Source organism: Eptesicus fuscus, chromosome 2 (genome assembly GCF_027574615.1).
Source record: "Eptesicus fuscus isolate TK198812 chromosome 2, DD_ASM_mEF_20220401, whole genome shotgun sequence".
Taxonomy (NCBI): domain Eukaryota; kingdom Metazoa; phylum Chordata; class Mammalia; order Chiroptera; family Vespertilionidae; genus Eptesicus; species Eptesicus fuscus.
Window position 1 is genome coordinate 63027767 of NC_072474.1, and position 13101 is coordinate 63040867.

The 13101-nt window shown below is 38.9% G+C and overlaps 1 long non-coding RNA gene across 1 annotated transcript in view; it reads right to left on the bottom strand.

The window, feature by feature from the left end:
• LOC129150733 (uncharacterized) overlaps positions 1-13101 on the bottom strand; it is a 158901-nt gene that overhangs the window by 123076 nt on the left and 22724 nt on the right. Inside the window, exon 2 of the long non-coding RNA XR_008557484.1 lies at positions 6241-6390. This is a non-coding gene — a long non-coding RNA (uncharacterized LOC129150733). The remainder of the gene's footprint in view (positions 1-6240; positions 6391-13101) is intronic.

Here is a 13101-nt window from a genome sequence, read left to right on the forward strand (position 1 = left end):
CTAGTGGGAGAAAAGCATTTAGCGGCCCCAATTGTATTGTTTTTCTGCTTCAAATAGCTGTTTTAGTTTAGACAGGAGCATCACTTGTTACTCCTACTGGTTGTTCCATGGATTGCTCTGCCTCTAAGTCTTCTAGCCCCACCTTTCTATAGCACATCAATTTCACAGTCTTGATACATTCATTATTGAATAAAATTAAAACAGGTCTCCATTACATTAAAATGTACCATAAAAATGAAAGCACAGTAATAGGAAAATAAATTACTAATAATTGAAGACAAGTTGGTAGAATTCTCAATAATTGATTCTTTGATTTTTTTTAAAGCTACTTATTTTAAACCAAATTGACATTAATTATAGTGTGAGCGAAGAACTATCGTTAGGAGGATGTGAGCAGACTGGAAGAGGTTAATGGGGGAAAAAGGAGGACCTATGTAATACTTTTGACAATAAAGATTTTAAAAAGAGAACTCTCTTTAAAGTTATTATTATAAAATCACAGAGTCTGAATTACTTCTCAATTAGCAAAGTTCATTCTAAATTTTTAAAAATCTTAACTGAAGCTTCATTTTTTACTTTTATCATAAGAATATTCTCCTCTCCTTACATAAGTAAGGCTTTATCAATTTTTAGAGCTAGTCAAGTATGGGAATGTTGTATTTGTACATCACCTACAGTTAATACAAAATCAATTTTCACTTAATGTTTGGAATAATAATTTCCATGTTTCAATTTTAAATTCTAAAATTACCAATTATATAGAACATTGAGTACTGAGTACTGAAATGAACATGGTATTGAGGAAAACAGTAGAAAAAGCCCTGGCTATATGACCTGGAGTGAATCATTTATCTTTTGGGGGTCAGAATTTCCTCATCTGTAAAATGAGGAGGTCAGACTGGATTGTCTCAAAGATTGTTTTTTAAATCTGATTCTTCTTCAACATTAACTTGATCTCTGTTTTCAATCATCCTTTTCATGTGGATTTAAGTATGACGTTGAGATGTCTTTTTTTTTACATAGAGCTATGCAATTAAGTATTTTTCACATTGGATGTTATTGCCACAGTCTTCTTTTTCTTCCTTCCAAAACATTTCTCCTTCTCTCTAATGTAGGTGTTGACAAGCAATGATGGAGATGTCCAACATGTCAGAACTTGCTTGTCAAGGCTGCTGCCATGATTGGTGGCCTCCTTCAAAAGCTACAGGATCTCTCCTATTCAAGGCACCAAAAGAAAAGAGATAGAAACTCTGCATATCGAGACCTGCCCCAGCAGCCGGACTTCAGTGCATGGAGCAGAACTACATGAGCAAAGATGCTGCAAGTGGAGGGCTGAGGAACAACTTTCAGTCTTCCTTAACATGGTGGGTTGTGTCCATTTCATTGGTACAGGCTGCTTTCTAGCTTTGAGTCAATTTAGCATGAGTTTCAAAAAGTTTCAAACTATGACCCTTCTTTTCAATTGAAAATATCTGACATCGAAAGTATAATCCCCCAGACACTTGTTACAACAGGTTTTAGAAACAACACTAATGATCACCTCGATAGTTTTGCTGTATTATCCATTCATCTATCTATTCTATAAGTACTTTTTTGAATGTCGACCAGGTGTCAGGTCCTATACTAGGCATTGGGGATACAGAGGGGAAAGATAATCTCTGCCTTTACGGTTCACCATCCAGTGGAAAATCAAGCCGATAAAGAGACAGGGGATACAGAGGAACATACTCAAATAAATATTGTCTATTAACTTTAACTTGTCACCAGTTTTATGGTATGATTAGTAAAAGGCCTCTGAACTGAAGTGAACCAAGCAACAGTAAAAGATCATTACTGAATACACTGCTGTGCTATTGATTGGCTCCTATTTGTCATACACATTAATGGTGAAAAGCAACATGTAAGTGCTAAGTATGAGTATTTTCACCATCCAGTTAATAACTTAATTGTGACATTTGGGTTATAAGTTGAGCTTCAAGCAACAGTCAAACTATCACTAAAATGCAATAGCATGGTGTCATCAAATATAGTGATCCAAAGATGATAAAATTTTATGTATGTTTTTATGCATTTCCTATGTACAAGTCAGCAAATCTATAACAGTAATTTGTAATAGACATAAATTGATATTAATAGCTGCATATTTAAGGTAACTGTCCATTTTGTCTCATAGTCCACAAAATGTACAATAATTATGAGATGCATGATGTCTCCCGACAGGAGCCATGGATCTGAATCAAAAGAGGCAGTCAACTCACGGGAATTCAGCTAGGAGAGAGGTGGGAGAAAAAAACACCCTAACCTCTTCACTTCCTCCCTCCTCTCTCCAGCCAACCCCAGGGGCTGCCCTCAATTAGAAGCCAGAGGACTGGGAGTCCATTGATGTGGTCCATATAGAACAGCCTTTAGGACACAAAATAGTGTGGGAAAGGGTAAGGAGTGAAGGGACAACTGGAAGATATTCAGCAGCAAGAGCAGCAGTAGTAGTACAGAGAAATGTGGGCTGCTTTGCTGGTGCAAGTGGGTAATTATTCAACTCCAGGACCAAGGCTGTGGCTTTCAAGATCGAAATCAGGATGGTGTTAGAGCTGTTGTGTACCATGTTCTATTAGTTACTGAAGAACACTAAGCTAGAAAGATAATTACATACATGATACAATAAATATCAAAAAAAAGATGCTAACAAACTGGAGTGATTGGCTGAAATCAACATAATGATATTTAAATTATTTTTAATATATTTTATTGATTTTTTACAGAGAGGAAGGGAGAGGAATAGAGAGTTAGAAACATCGATCAGCTGCCTCCTGCACACCCCCTCCTGAGGATGTGCCTGCAACCAAGGTACATGCCCTTGACCGGAATCGAACCTGGGACCCTGCAGTCCGCAGGCCGACGCTCTATCCACTGAGCCAAACCGGCTTTGGCAACATAATGATATTTATTTGGGGAAAGTAAATATTATATTTTACATGTTAAAAATAATTAATCACACATACACCAAAAAAAATAAAACACAAAAAACAGAAGTAGGTATGATAAAAGCTTGAGAGTTTTAATTGACCAGAAATGCAATGGGAGAATATTCTACTTTAATCTATGGATATAAATACACAATCAAAACCAAGAAAGGACTAGGTCTATTGTTAGAATATGTCAGAAGATGGGGACTGACAGACATGGTGAAGATCAGAAATACCTGAAAACAATCCTGTTGAGCTCAGACATTCTGAGCCTTTCCAGGTCCTTTCCTCCACCAGAGGGGCTCAGAGTTGGTTTTGTATTCATAATCAATTAGAGCTTTTGGTCATTCTACTTTTAGATACAGTTTGAATCATTTCTTTATGTAACTTAGGTTGTTCCCAGGTGAGAAATTTGAGATATTTCAGAGCAACATCGCAGTAATTTTCCAATTAAATCATGTGCATAAAAAATACTTGATACAACTCCTTTATCTGTAGCTTGTTATTTCTTTCCACTTTAAGATGGAACATTTTAAAGTAGAGATTGGCATAAAAAAATGTTCTCACAGACTCTTGGAACATGTTGAGGAAAAGAAGAGAAGAAAGCTAACAAGTTTGAGCATTTATTATGCGCTAAATACTTTACATATATTATTATATTTAATCCATATTATTATATTTAATCCATATGTTATTATATTTAATCCATAATGTTTACAGTACTTATTTCCATTTTATGGAGGTAAATAATCTTGGCTTAAAAAGGCAAAGCAATTAACCTATCTGTAAAGAGCAGGATTCAAGCCCAGGATGAATAATCTCTTATTTTGATCTGGGGTATTTTATACCTTATTTCTCTTTATAAATCACCATGATAATTTTGCTCTAACTAGCTTGCATGAACCATAATTGGAAGACCAAACACAAAAAAGATATTCAGAAATGTTCAGTTGAGTATCAATAGTGGGGAAGACCAACATAACTCATAAGACCTTAGGCTGAACAAACCTCCCATCGAGCTAACATCTGTCAATGCCAGATACTCCACTTGTATACATCTATATTTCCAATCCAGGGGTTTACATAACTAGCTAGCAGGTCATATTATATCATCTCTTGTCAAATGTCTTCATCCATGCATATGGAATATTCTAAATTGCTAATTCCTAGGAGGAAGATGGGATGATACTTAGTATAGGCCATATTAAATACAAACCATTCTGAATTGCTTTTGGATCACTGGTTAAAAAACACTGTGCTACATTACTATAGCTCAGATCTGTTTAAAAAAGTATACTGCATTTATTTTAAAGCATCTGAACAATACTAAAACAATGGATAATCCTATTATAAATTCCACACTCTGAAAATAATAATGATGAACTATTTAGGAACCTCTACCAGAAAATGCTTGGCCAAGAGAATTCAAACATATAAGGACATAATACAACTGTATTTCTAAAAAAATGTAGTTCCATTTCTTGCATTATTTCCGGTGCTGTGTTTTCCACTAGTTTAAATTCTGAGCCTCTGGGAGCTACACACTGACTTGCTGAGGTCTATTTGGATTTCTCTGAAGCCCTGAGTCAGGGCATAAAAATAGTCCTCCTGCCCAGGAAGTCAAATTCACTATGTGAGAGCACCAAGCATTTTCCCCAAGGGCAGCAAGCACTTGGCCCTGGCCTGGCTGGCTACAATGCCTGTTTTCAGTCATCAGGATACATCATTTAGTTACCCTATTGTCATAAACCTCGTGTGCCTTTGGGAGAGAATTATAGTCTGCCTTCCAACCACATGACCCAGGGCGTCAGTCACAGAGCTGCTAATGTTGATCATATGGCAAATAACTAAACCACCCTATTAAATGCCCTACAGGAGGCCATTCAGAAGAGAAGGCCAAGGAGAGAAGAGCCGTGAGTGCTCCCACCTACTTCTCCCCCTTGTCACTCACAGCTCCTGCTGGTGTGCAGGAGGCAGCCCTCAGTCACTTAAGACTGTTTTGATGAGGGAGATACTCATAGTGTTTGACTTTATTACAGAGGAGCCAAATCAAATGCACAGGCACTGCTTCCTTAGATGTCTATATTTCACTTAAACTGGGATAAAGCAAAGAAACTGGAATATTGTCTCATCATGCATTCTAAATCAGCCAGGGTAGAAAATAATGGGGAGTTAATCAGATCACTGAAACTCTAATTCACTTGGTATTGATCGGGCAGAATCCTAATGGGACGGCAGACCAATTTCAAATTACAGTAAGCTGACTTGTCCTGGAATACCAATGACCAGGCTGAGGACGGGCCAAGAGGACCTGAGCTCTGCTCTCCTGATGCTCACGCCCAGCTGGCAGGCCTGGATGCAGAAGCCGATGCGGCATTTAGCTAATTAATAGGGGACTGATGAAAGGTTTGGTTTCAAAAGCAGCCATCTCACTTGGATAAACCTGGAACCAGAGCCCTGTGGGGAGGGGGAGTCTGGTCCTTGGAAGGTACATATACAATGAAGGCTAATGGAAAATAATGCAATTAACTTGGGCTTTTAATTATATTAATCAGTGACTTCATAGGAGCCCACTACCTTCAGAGCACGCCTTGACTCTTTTCTAGCCCCGTGTATTTGATTCATATCTGAGCTGAACTTAAACAGCAATTTGAAGAAATAAATGCAGGCACATTTAATTACTTCATTTTCCCCATGGCTAGAAGCTGTTCTGGCATGGAAGGAAAAAGGGAAGGAAAAAAGTGGGTAGAAAGAAGGAGGAGAAGGAGGAGGCAATGGGTGATAATGAGCATTTTCTAAAGAAGTAAGCTTGAAACTGGTAATGTTACTAGTAAGACTAGTTGTTACTTTATACTTTCTCCCACATTCGATTATTTGGCCTGGATGTATGTACAAATGGCCATTGCATTTGCATGTAGTGAGAGCAGCCTATAGACCTAACTCAGTGGTCGGCAAACTCATTAGTCAACAGAGCCAAATATCAACAGTACAACGATTGAAATTTCTTTTGAGAGCCAAGTTTTTTAAACTTAAACTTCTTCTAATGTCACTTCTTTCAAGTAGACTTACCCAGGCCATGGTATTTTGTGGAAGAGCTACACTCAAGGGGCCAAAGAGCCACATGTGGCTCGCGAGCCCTATTTGCCGACCACTGACCTAACTGATTAATTTTCACATTTTAGAAACAACCTGCTGTACTATTAGGTAAAATACTCAAATGGATGGATTTTTTCTAACAGTAACTTCTTGACATGTTTCCCCTCTTTAACCATCTTACCCTCTCTCCTGTGTGCCTCTATGTGTAGATGTGTGTGCACACACCTATCTGTCAGCCTCTTTCTCTTCTTGGAGTCACAGGTCCAAGCAGACATCAGGGAGAGGGAACCAACAGTGAACAGCTTCCAGTGAGCTACGAGTCCTGGATTGCCTGAAAAAAAAAAAAAAAAAAAGTCTGATTTTTCTCCCTCATGCCTATCTTTGCCTTATTTTTCAATCCCTCAATTAGCTTGCTTTAGGAAGTGAAATCTGACTTTCAAAAACCAGAGCTTTACTGCATAACCAGAGCCAATCCTCACAGTTTTAAGGATTTCCCCAAGTATCAACTGAATATGTTAGTATCCCTATTTTACAGAAAGGAAAACTGAGAAACAGGGAGGTTCATTCATTTGCCCAAGTTTATGTACTCGCAAGCCAAGGAGCCAGTACTCAAACCCACGCCACAGTTCAGGTGTGTTACCTCTCTAACAGCCAAGGTTCTAAGCTGAGTTGCAGAGAATGAATGGAGAGAAGAGTGAGAGCATGGACTGTTAATGACAATAGCTGAGATCTGGCTTATTCTAAGTCAATCTGAGCATTATAGACACACATGCCCCATGATAATATCACAATAATCAAATTCAGTCCTTAATTCTGACAGATGTCATATATGTATACATTTCTAAAATAAACACCGTTCCCTGAGGAATTCAATAAGCAAATCATACCATACTACTATGTAATGTTAATTGCTTCCTAAAGACAAAATCATGGTCTATGTGATTATGTGAAATTAATGAAAGATTCAACAAAGCCAGGATTTCTATCTGTCCTCAGGAGCTAGCCTGGCCCGTGGGAGCCACTAATTAAGCATTTATTGAATAAATGGGTCAAATGAATGAAATATTTATATGCAATTATGTTAAGTGAAAAAAATCGAATAAAAAATTATGTGTACCCATTGATAGCAACTCTGAAAGAGTTTCCAGGACAGAATGAAGAGTGGATAAAATAGGGAGTATAAAAAAGTAGGTTGTTTTAATGTGAATTTTTAATAAAATATAACAAAAAGACTTAGTTGTCTGATGATTACTTCTGTCTTTTATTTTAAGTGTACATTTTTAATTATGGATACAGGTCTTACAGCAATGCCATATCTAGATGATGTAACCTAAAGAAATTCTAGCACACTAGTGTGATTCAACGATATTTTTAAAAGCTGAAACAAAAAGGTTAGTACCTAATAACCATCAATAAGAGAATGAAAAATTATGGTCTATAAAAGGAAATACTACACAGAAGTTGAAGTAACTTAATTAGGTTTATGTGGAGTAACATAAAGATCAAAACCAATGTTGATTTTTAAAATGTACAAAGGGAAATATATGATATATTCCATCTATGTAAAATTTTAAAGTGCTCAAGGTAATGCTAGTCACTGCTTTCAGATAAGGACATATGTGGTAAATGTTTTAAAACATGGATATTAAAGAATTTTTTTAACGTGGTAAAATGTTAATGTGTTAATACAGAAGTTGAGTTCGTATGTGTCTATTTTATATTATTCTCTGTACTTTTTGAGTACACGGATTACATAATGTATATGATAAAACAATTCTAATGGTACACATTCAATATTTTAATATAAATAAAATTAATATTTGTTGACTTTAAATAGTGCCTTGCAAATCATTTTTTAAAATCATTTCATCTCCAGATACTTGACCCACCTTTTTGAGTAAGTGTTAGAAAATATTTGTGAGAGGGAGGAGAGAAAGCTTTCTATTCCTTGGTGGAAATTATGCCTGGAGTAGTTTTTACATGTCCACACTGGCTTATATAAACCTAATAGGTCTAACAGGACTGAATGGGGACATCAGAGCAGTGATCATTAGAGAACCCACGGTAATGAACAGAGGTGAGAACCAGACCAAAAAGGTCAAATCAGTTTCCTAAGAATGAGGTCCGATATCACCTGCATCAGAATCATTTGGGCTGATAGTTAAAAACAAATTCCTGGGCATAACTCCAGATCTATTTAATTATTATCACCAGGGTGGAGCCCAAGAAATCTGCATCTGTAATAATTCTCCAAACAATTCCCATGCACATTAAAGTTTGAGAAATTCTGAGCTAAATCACTCAATGGGTTCAGGGTATTTCTCTGAAAACCCTATGAACTGGTTGTTTCCTGTGGGTTGGGAACCAAAACTTATTGAGAAGTTCCAAAAAAATGTATGAGCTTTTTGAGTGAGAAAAGTAACAAATCTGCTAGCATTATAAGATGAGAAAATGAGGCAAGTATGAAGACTTATAAAACCAATTTGGGGATCACACAGCCATTTTAAAGACATGCTCAAATGTTTGCTGGGAATAATATATGGAGAAATCTGCTTATACTAAGGGTACCATCAACCTTAACAATGAGCTACTGGATATGAAGCAAACAAAATTTTAAAAAGGACATTTATAACTGATATAAAGTGCCTAGCCCAATGCTTGGCTTGCAAGCACTACCTGGTCAATACACTATGCTATGGTGATGGCCAGTCAGAGTCAGGCAGAAGAAAATGATGCTATAGTAGCTTAGCAAAAGAAACTTCTGGGTTATTGCAGACTGGTATGAAACACAGAAAAATTCCTAAAGGTAAGAGAGACATGAAAAAGGACGAGGGCCTTCCTGGACTCTCAGCTAGGGAAATCTCCCAGAGGGGCAAGGAGGCATTGGAATGGGCTATAAGAATCGCTGAGATCCTTGGAAGTCAACCCCACAAGAGCCCTGGTGATAGGGCAGAGCAGATAAACAGAGTGGACAGGAACACTGGGATACACATGCTGAAAAGGACTGAGACTTTCACCAGGCTCTGGAATGGTGCCAACCCACATCTCTCTAGGGCTACAACTGAGCAGCTTCATCTGACTTTGAAGGCCATCGGGAGACTTCCAGCACCAGATGCTTCTGCAGTTGCATCAAAGAAATCAAATGCAGGACTATGGACCAGAAACAAGCACTATGAAGACTTTATACAATTGGATAAGGCTGTGTTTTCTCCATGTTTGCCAGTTTTGTACATCTATTTCTTCATAGAGATTAAAAGTAAAACCCTAAAATGAACAAGTCTAATATACTTGCTGTGGAGTATGGCAAGGAGAGAGAAGAGAATTTTCCCATTGTGTAGTCAATCTGAAACATGGGTGGTAGCAGCTGGTAAGGGGGAATAATGTGGATTAAAAACCTGTGGGCCTGGGAAGTAGAGCAAGAAGTGTGTAATAAGCTGCCTAAGAATTAGCCGACCAAAAGAAGCTAATGGATGTCCTACATAGTTTTCCAACCCTGAACCACATTCTTCATCCTTTTCTTTTATTAGACTAAAAGCAAGTTGCTATTTTCCAGGCTGAATAAAATGAGGAACAAAGAAGCACAATATGCAAGAGGTCCCATTTAAAACTCTGCATATGAGACTTAACAAAACATCCTAAACTCAAGACATGTATTTCACTATAGCAATCTATATATATAAAAGCCTAAGCAACCATTTCACCAATAGCAATAATGCGCACTGACCACCAGGGGGCAGACGCTCAACACACAGGCATGGAAACATGGAACAGACTGATGAATCTCAGAGGGAAGGGGGAAGGGGAGAGGGTGAGAAGAGATTAACCAATGATCTTATATGCATACTAGAGGCCTGGTGCACGGATGTGTGCACTGGTGGGGTCCCTCAGCCTGGCCTTCAGGGATCAGGCGAAACTGGCAGTCCAACATGCCTTGTGGGGTCCTGGATTGCGAGAGGTTGCAGGCCAGGCCGAGGGACCCCACCAGTGCACCAATCTATGCCCCGAGTCTCTAGTTTAAAAATAATGAGTGTTTCTCCCCAACACAAAAGTTAGGAGAAGTCCCTGTTAGAAGAATTCAGTTAACCAAAGTAAGACCTAAAAAATAATTAGACTGGGTTATAAGTTGTTAAAAGATAAACTGAGGCATATTTACAAATAAAGAGCAAAACTCTATTTGAATCAGGCAGTACCAAACAGGAAGTAGTTGAAAGTATTCCACAAACATTAAACTTTTATAGAGAAGAGGCAAAAGCAAAGCAATTATTTGATTGGTTCTAGTTTAAGTGGCTGCCTTATTTGGCAAAGCCTAGTTGGCTGGCCATTTGTGATTAGTTGTCCTTAGGTTTCAATTTCTTAACCTGGAGGTATTTACAGGCTTAGGTTTGGGTATGCTTATGTAGGTTACTAATGTACTAAAGGCACCTCTGCCTAATGCCCTCCTCACTTAATTAACTTAACAAAGTAAACCTAGAAACCCCTCGATAAGTTTTGCAAAATATACTTAACTAAAACTATAAAAATAGTTCATTTCAAAAAACATCCATTGCTTTTTTCAAGCTTATTAATTATTTGTATTTACCCCAAATCAGTTTTCTCTTACCTTAAAACTTCTTGGGATCTCTCTTTCCCAAATTACAATAAAATATTAAAAATTACTTTTTGGTTTTGTTTGCTTGCTGCAGCTAATATTCTTATACTGTTGGAAAAAGGCACTCCAGCACTGCCTCTCCCACCTCCATGCCTGATGCCCTCCCCACTTCCCCACACCTTCCTCCCCCACCACCCTCTGGTAAACACTGAAGATTCTTACATGCTTCTCTCAACACAGGTTCTAATAGCTTTCTCACTTTCTTCTTTGCTGTACAAACTGTAGATTCATTAACAAAAAAAATAAACTCTTGCCTTGACTTTGATCATCCTCCTTGTTCTCCCAGCCACTGCACAATTCACTCTGAGCCCTGAGTAGGCTATGCTTAAGATCCATACAACTTGAGACTAATCTATAAAAATTTACAAGTAATTAAACAGATTTTACAGTACTATGCAATATTAGTAATATGATATTTAAGCACCAACTCTAACTCAATGATTGTTGTAAATGTGTTTCCATGAGGCTTGGCATGAATGTGACCACTTGAATAGGGAGCAACATCAGAAGAATGAGTTAAAGCAAGAGCTCCAGAAGGCTGTCAATTCGAATGCACCCCAACTCCTTATTTCAAAATCTTGCATGAGAAGAAGGAATACAGAAATACTGGGTGTACCCGTTAATAATGGCGAATTTTGTAGTAAAAGAAAACATGGTAATTTCAAGAGAAACATCAAAAGTGCTTTATTCAAAGTAATGTCCATCGCTAGCTACACATTTCCTCATCTTTCAGATGAAGTCTTAATTGCCACGGGCTTTCTTAATCATTACATATTGTTCAGCATCTTGCCCCAAATTAAAAGGGATTCAGCGGGGGTAAAAAAGTTTCTCCTCCATCTCCTTTCATGCTTCTTTTTGTGAGACAAGCACAGAACAATTATAGTCGTCTAGTATGTTTCTTTATCAATAGCATGGACCTACAATACAACCTTCCCACTTATTGGAAAAGTATTTTTCTTCACTTGACTGCCTCCGATTTCATCTTTTTCCATTCTTCTACATCAGGAATATTTACAACATATTCCTCCATGTACCTCTGTTAAATACTTTCTTACTGGGTTTACCATAGTTACTACTACTAGTGATTTGTTAAACTGGTTCTTTAGTTAACATTCCAAAAAGGCCAGTGCCTCTTCCAAAATAAATTCTTTTAAAACATTTAAATATTTACTAACATTAATGTGGGTTTTGAACTGTACTAACGAGATTTCATCAGCTGACACAATTAAAATTGCTGGAGCAAAATATAAGGCAATGATATAGTCACAAACTGGAACCTATCAGTTAAAAATATAAGAAAAAATGGAAAAAGGTAACGAAGTAGAGGTAGAGATAAGATTTATAGACTGCACAGAGTGCAAGAAAAGGACAAAAAAGTGGGTTTCAACTTGAATCCTAGGTCAGTTGATAAATTCTATGCTCTATTTTATATGTTCTACTAGTGGCCTGGTGCACGAAATTCGTGCACAGGGGTGGGGAGGTTCCCTCAGCCCAACCTGCACCCTCTCCAATCGGGGACTCTTTGGGGGATGTCCGACTGCCGGTTTAGGCCTGATCCTCTCACAATCTGGGACCACTGGATCCTAACTGCTCACCTGCCTGCCTGCCTGATTGTCCCTAACTGCCTCTGCCTGCCTGCCTGATTGCCTCTAATCCCTTTGCCTGCTTGCCTGATCAACCCCTAACTGCCCTCCCCTGCCAGCCTGATCTTGCCCCCCAAGGCCCACCCCTGCCAGCCTGATTTCACCCCCAACTGCTCTCCCCTGCCGGCCTGATCTTGCCCCCAACTGCTCTCCCCTGCCGGCCTGATCTCACCCCCAACTGCCCTCCCATGCAGGCCTGATCTTGCCCCCAACTGCTCTCCCCTGCCGGCCTGATCTCACCCCCAACTGCCCTCCCATGCAGGCCTGATCTCACTCCCAACTGCCCATCCCTGCTGGCCTGATCTCGCCCCCAACTGCCCTCCCATGCAGGCCTAATCTCGCTCCCAACTACCCTCCCCTGCAGGCCTGGTCACCACCAACTGCCCTCCCCTGCTGGCCTGGTTGCCCCCAACTTCCCTCCCCTGCCAGCCTGATCTCACCCCCAATTGCCCTCCCCTGCTGGCCTAACTGCCTCTGCCTCAGCCCCCACAAGCATGGCTTTGTCTGCAAGGAAGTCAGATGTCTAGAAGATGGCCGGTTGACCCGGTATAATTAGCATATTACCTTTTTATTAGTATAGATAGATTATATAGAATAGGATTGCTTAAATGAGGGGGAACCTTTTTCAGCAGGAGGAGATGTTCTTGGCAGACAAAAATACATAATCCCTATATCTGGACTGATAGCCAGCCATATGCACTATACTGCCAATTGGCTCCTTGCAGTTTACCCAGATTAGGTTCTGATTGGT